Raw genomic sequence first — 7042 nt, 5'->3', positions numbered from 1 at the left:
GGCCAGTCCATAGCATCAATGCCTCTAGCAGGAACTGCTGACACTCTCCAGCCACATGAGGTCTAGCATTGTCTTGCATTAGGAGGAACCCAGGGCCAACCGCACCAGCATATGGTCTCACAAGGGGTCTGAGGATCTCATCTCGCTACCAAATGGCAGTCAGGCTACCTCTGGCGAGCACATTGAGAGCTGTGCGGCCCCCAAAGAAATGCCACCCCACACCATGACTGACCCACCGCCAAACCGGTCATGCTGGAGGATGGTGCAGGCAGCAGAACGTTCTCCACGGCGTCTCCAGACTCTGTCACATGTGCTCAGTGTGAACCTGCTTTCATCTGTGAAGAGCACAGGGCGCCAGTGGCGAATTTGCCAATCTTGGTGTTCTCTGGCAAATGCCAAACATCCTGCACGGTGTTGGGCTGTAAGCACAACCCCCACCTGTGGACGTCGGGCCCTCATACCACCCTCATGGAGTCTGTTTCTGACCGTTTGAGCAGACACATGCACATTTGTGGCCTGCTGGAGGTAATTTTGTAGGGCTCTGGCAGTGCTCCTTCTGCTCCTCCTTGCACAAACGCGGAGGTAGCGGTCCTGCTGCTGGGTTGTTGCCCTCCTATGGCCTCCTCCACGTCTCCTGATGTACTGGCCTGTCTCCTGGTAGCGCCTCCATGCTCTGGACACTACGCTGACAGACACAGCAAACCTTCTTGCCACAGCTCGCATTGATGTGCCATCCTGGATGAGCTGCACTACCTGACCACTTGTGTGGGTTGTAGACTCTGTCTCATGCTACCACTGGAGTGAAAGCACAGCCAGCATTCAAAAGTGACCAAAACATCAGCCAGGAAGAAAAGGAACTGAGAAGTGGCCTGTGGTCACCACCTGCAGAACCACTCCTTTATTGGTGGTGTCTTGCTAATTGCCTATTATTTCCACCTAGTGTCTATTCCATTTGTACAACAGCATGTGACATTTATTGTCAATCAGTGTTGCTTCCTAAGTGGACAATTTGATTTCACAGAAGTGTGATTGACTTGGAGTTGCATTGTGTTGTTTAAGTGTACCCTTTATTTTTTTTGAGCAGTGTATATATTTTTCACACACACTACATTGACACTCCCACACATTCACTACATATGCACACACACAGACCGACAACACACACACTTTTACATGAATTTACTGTTGCTGCTCTGTTCTTTATTTTACTCTTATTATCTATCCTGATGCCCAGTCACTTTACCCTGCCTTCATGTACATATCGACCTCAAATACTTCGTACCCGTGCACATTGATCTGCTACTCTGTATATATTTATTCCTTGTTTAACCATTTGATTTGGATTTTTAAACTCTGCATTGTTGGGTAGGGCTGGTAAGCAAGCATTTCACAGTAAAGTATACACCAGTTGTATTCGGCGCATGTGACATAACATTTGATTATTTTATTTCACATAATTCCATACCGATACATAATTAAATCAGCAAAACTATCAATAAATCTCAGAACGCAGCAAAATTTGACAGAAATACGTTCTTACCCCCGGATCACCTCTAGTCCTAGGAAATATTTATGTATAAATCGCTCAGCAATGTAAACATACCAGTTAAAGAAAATCAGTGTCAAAAAAATCCCTCATGTAATAAATGCCTGCATACTGTACATCCTATGGAAAGCGTATGAAAACTGCTATGGCACATTTTCAAAGATGATTGTGACCATACAAAAAGCCTTGATCCAAACCTCAACGCAAACCTATAGCCACAGTAAAACTACTAGAATACAACCACACCAGCCTGACAGCTGAAACAGTGGAACGCCCCATCTATTCAAGTGCACATATTAGGCTACCTTCTGACCATAACATGTGCCTTCTATCCAAGCGAGTACTACTACTGCCCATCGGCTATTGAACCAGACACTTAGCAAGCTGTAGTGACTGTCACACTACCCTGTCACGTAGTATGAATGGTCACCTTGGCCGGTTTAACCTCCATCGGGGTGGTGTGGAGCCCAGGACCAAATATGGGGAACACTCTCTCTGTAAACTTGTGTTTGAAAGTGCACAAGTGCTTCCCACCGTTGCCTGTGTCCCAAAATGACACCTCCCCCTTATCCATGTTTAGATTTACCCGGATCCTCTCTGGCCGACTCTCCACGACCAGCACTGTGCGTTCGCCAGTCAGGGCATTGTACACCCCTTTGCTCAGACTGATGGTCCACACGCCCCTGTCTGTGGACACGGTGAACTTCTCTTGCGAGCCACAGACTCCTTACAGATTCCCAGGATCCACTTCGGGTTGTCTCCCACATGGACCTCCCAGCGGTGCTTGCCGGAGAGGAAGCCCTCAGCTCCAAGGACAAAGACACAGGGGTCGAAGCGCTCAGGGTTGTCCGGGAGAGACTGGCGCTCTGGGCTTTCCCGTACGCTGGCCAGGTCTGGGGACATGAAAAGCCAGGGAGAGGCCGTGTTAGGGTCCATCACCACTGGGACTGGAGAGAGAGAAGGAGACGTGTTACAAAAAATTATGATTGAAGCGTAACTGTTGCTCAAAGTGTTTCCTCCATTCAAAACATTGACCCCTTATACGTTATATAGCCATCCACACCCATTTTATTGTGTGTCACAATTTATGTAGCAAGTTAGAACCCTAACCCTTCAGTACATGTACTCACTGCATGTGACGTGAGCCTGCATGCTCTTCCAAATGCTGTAGCCCAGAGAGCCCACGTGTTTGGCCATGTTCAGGAGAGCATCTGAGGGATTCTGGGGGTCTTCACGAGGCCACTGGGTTCTGTGAAAACATGACATCATAGAAGGTGACCATGATATTAGAGGGAGGGTACCCGAACTGTTGGGCAACTGATAGGATGTTACTGTACTTACCTTTTCTTTAAGGCTTGGAAGTTCTGAAAAACAACACAATTGAACCCATTAGTTCATTGTGAATAAGATCGACAAATGCATGCATTCAAAAAGGTCTCACTGTCATGCATAGTGACAATGTACAGTTAGGATGAGAGAGGGCGACCCCCCCCATGAGGGAGAACCCTCCTGCTTACCTGCAAGAAGGTTAAATCCTCCGCCCCCATCTCCCTCTTTACTGTTTGGACCAGCTTAGTGAGGGCAGCGATGTCACTGGTCAAGGAGCTGATCCTTTCCTCCATACCGGATCTCTTGTCCTCCTCCTCGTCTGCCAGGGCCTTCAGCCTGGCAGCCTCCTCTACACACAGCACCTGACGGAGCCTCTCAAACTCTGCCTTGATCTGCTTCTCTGCCTGCTCGGCCTGGCTCTGGGTACGAGAGAGGTTGGAGGAAGAGTGACATTTTGTAATGATACTGACATACCTCTCGTCATTCATATCTCACACAACATTACTCATCTATAGGCTGGAATTAGTTTCCTCTGGAGGCTTTCCTTGTCAGGACTCCAGGCCCTAGGTTTGACCTAAAGTCAACTATTTTATTATTTCCAATTATTTCTGGTGGCTCAAGGAATATCAGTCTGTCCCTACTCATAACCAGTTAAACAGGTTGGTTCACATATCTCATTACAGAACAATGATGAACATCAAACTGTTGGGCTCTGGATAGGCTACACACATCTGGATAGAACTAGTGAGGGCATCAAAGAGCTCTAACAAATCCCATTATCTTACACAAAACAGTCACCACGATCTGTCCACATGACATTCGTCATGGTCATTGATATGCCCTACAGTGTAGATGTAGGCAGGTCAAGCAGATACAGTATTATAGTACCTTCATGAAATCAACTGTGTTAGAGTATTTCTTTTTCATTCTCTTGAAGGTCTCCACTTTCTCCTCCAATATGTTGACTTTAATGGTCAGTTCTTCCTGCAATAGAACACATAAAAGGCAATTAATATGCATAATAGTGATCTAGTGACTACCAGATAAAACATTTAAAAACATACAGCAACTTATTTGCAGTATTGTTTCAGGTCCTAAGCTATTGGGTGATGACTAAGGGCAATAAAGTGCAATAAAGCCTTGTTCACACTGCAGGCCTTAATGCTCAAATCTGTTTAGGAATACTGACTGTCCAAACAGCAAGTTACAAATGACCAAATCATGTGTGTTCAGACAGCAGTCATTAGCTGACTAGCTGACTATGCTAGTTGTCATAGTAATGGTGGGTGTGTCCACAATGGTGATGGCTGATTGGTGGTGGTGCTCGTGGTTCCTTTCACTCAGATGTTATGTAGCAAGCTAAGGTATTGTTGTAAGCACTAACTTGGTGAGGGAGAGCAATGGTGGAACCAGAAGCAATGCTTGATTCTGTTGGTGCGAGTGAAGATAGATGAAATGATTGGAATACTGAAATATCTAAGAACGGAGCTGAAAAAAGGGCAAAAGTTTTAAAATCAAGATAAACCTCGGTATGATACTGCCTCACTTGTTGTTGGACTGTGATTCATGAGCAAGGATGTTTTTTGGGGGAAACCGTTTGTGGTCACAAAGATGGCAAAGGATGCATTGGAAGAAGTGGAGTCAGTCAGAGTGACCAGGAGTGGTATGATGTTGATTTCATGTGTGTCAAAAGAACAAAAGGATAATGCACAAATTATCGACACATTTAGTGGAATGCTAGGATTATCGGAGTAAGTCACCAATAAAAGGTGTCATATCTGGCGTCTCTATGGATATTGAGGCGTCATGGTTTAAGATTAACATGCCAGGAACAGTTGATTCACGTCGCTTAACCCGCACAGTGAATGGAAAGGAGTAAAGCATTTGGGTTATTGATGTTCGATGAAGAATTTCTCCCAACCCATGTAAAGCTGGGATATATGAGATATGTGGTGCGAGTTTATGTACAAAAGCAACTTCAATGTCTTAAAATGTAAAAAGTTTGGCCATGTGTCAAGTGTTTGCAAACAGAATATCATTGTTGAAGAGTCTGAGGATGCACAATGTTGCCATTGTGATGGGAATCACATTCCAGAGTTCCCCCGAGTGCCCTGTTAGGATGGAGGAGGTTGAAGAAGAAAGGATCAGGGTTGTTGAGAAGGTCTCTTATGCAGTCAGTGAAAATTGTTGACGCAGCGAGTAGAGACGATGAAGCTATGGCGGTGTATGCCCAACAGTCTGGATGTCAGTCAGTTGAAAGATCCTGAAACACTAATCGTGGAGAATGTTTATTTTTTCGCAGGTGATTAATTGTACAGGACAAAGAAAAAAAAGGAAAAAAAGAAACTGGAAATCATTGTGAAAGCAGCTAAGGTTCTTAGAACTCCAGGATTTCACATCTGAAACATTCCAGGGAATGTCTGAAATTCTTCACACTCTCAGGCCCCAGAACCGGTGTAGGGATCTGAGTACATTTGACTAAGTGAAGGAGTCCATTGACTTTTTTAAAATTTTTAGAATAATATGAGTGTTTAATTTTGTATTATTATTATTATTAACGTTCTTTTATTTCAGTTCTACCCCACCCAGTAGGTGGTGACAATACACCTTTTGGATGTAGTCCACCAAAAACATCTTGAAGAAAAAGGCCTGCCATGGACGTTTAGTTGCTTTGAATGTTCAAAATCAGTGTAAGAACACTTAAAGCCTCAAAGTATAACATGATCCAACTTTTTGGCTAGCCACAGCAGTTCAGACAAGTCGCAAGGCCAGAAATCAGATTTGTATATCTGACTTCAAACCACCTATAAAGTGCAAAAGCGGTGAGGGAGGAGTGCCCTTCTCAACTGAACAGTAATCTGCAGCGCTTGGTCATGTCAACAAGCCAGCATGGTGCATCGTTCAGAAACATACAGTTTTAATTGGGAAGGCAGAAAAATGTTTTTTTTTTTTTTAATTAAAAGCAATCACTTTGCATGTCAAAACACTGCATTATATTAATACTCCGCATGCTTAACCTGCCACTTTTTTTTTAGCCGATTTCGCCGTCGGTAAAAGCGGGGAAACCGGTTCCAGAACGAATGCAACCACTTTTCACCAGAACAAACTCCTCTCACCTGGGAAACCCGGCCCAGATAATATAATCTCCTCAATCTCACCTGACACAACCGCGTCCCCTCGTTGAGCGGCAGCAGCTCGTGAGCCCGATGTAGAGGGACACAGTCGACGCACACGGGCTCCTCGTCCTTTACGCAGTAAAGTTGAAACGCCAAACGATGCAGGTTACAAAGAGGCACGTTATTGATTGCGTTCGGTCCCCGCCAACGCTTCTCCTTCTGAAACGACTGTCGCATCCATCAGCGCCCGGTTGGATATTGGTTGCTCTCCGTCACAGCTCTTCCTGCACACGGGACAGTTCTGCCCCGGCCCCTTCCAGCATTTCTCCAAACAGTCCTTGCAGAAGCTGTGGCTGCAAGAAAGAAGAACGGGCCCCCGGTAGAGATCTTTACAGACTGGACAGGTCAGGTCCTCCTGAAGGAGGGATGGAACCTCTGACATCTCCTCATCCCAACCACATTCAGCCATGGTGTCGCTGTCGAAACTGCAGGCCCCTTCAGAAAACGCGTCGCTTTCGAATCTGCAGCCCCCTTCAGATAACGCGTCGCTGTCGAATCTGCAGGCCCCTTCAGATAACGCGTCGCTGTCGAATCTGCAGGCCCCTTCAGAAAACGCGTCAAGTGTTTAATTTCGCTTTCTTCAAAATTCTCCTTTTTATACGCTGACAGTTGTCCAGAGACACTCTTCCTTTCTGGTTGACGGTTTACCTGTATTCTTTCTAGATTTGTTGACCCCAACACAAAACTTTAGTTTGTAAACAGGTCAGATGTGCTTTTGTAGAGCCATTGACTGCAGTTTCGATTGTAACCTGCCTTCCTTCCTCAATTAAGTGGGCGTGTGTGTATGGCGCGCAACCTTCTGAGGTTAACGGCGGTTGGTATCAATTGTTGCATTACCGCAACCTACCAGACTGGAGTACAATTCCCTTATACTTTGCTTGAAAAAATGTAATTAATAAATACCCTACCACACGACACTCACTAATATGGCACACAACCAATGATGTTCTACTAAAGATAGACCACATCCTGCCGTTTCCAATGGGAGGCA

At 45.5% G+C, this 7042-nt stretch overlaps 1 pseudogene; it reads right to left on the bottom strand.

The window, feature by feature from the left end:
• Positions 1 to 1424: 1424 nt before the first annotated feature.
• Positions 1425 to 6678, bottom strand: LOC124006049 (annotated as a pseudogene).
• Positions 6679 to 7042: the final 364 nt, after the last annotated feature.

This window comes from Oncorhynchus gorbuscha, linkage group LG19 (assembly GCF_021184085.1).
Source record: "Oncorhynchus gorbuscha isolate QuinsamMale2020 ecotype Even-year linkage group LG19, OgorEven_v1.0, whole genome shotgun sequence".
Lineage (NCBI taxonomy): Eukaryota > Metazoa > Chordata > Actinopteri > Salmoniformes > Salmonidae > Oncorhynchus > Oncorhynchus gorbuscha.
The sequence above is the reverse complement of the archived record's forward strand: the minus strand, read 5'-3'. Positions and strand labels throughout refer to the sequence as shown.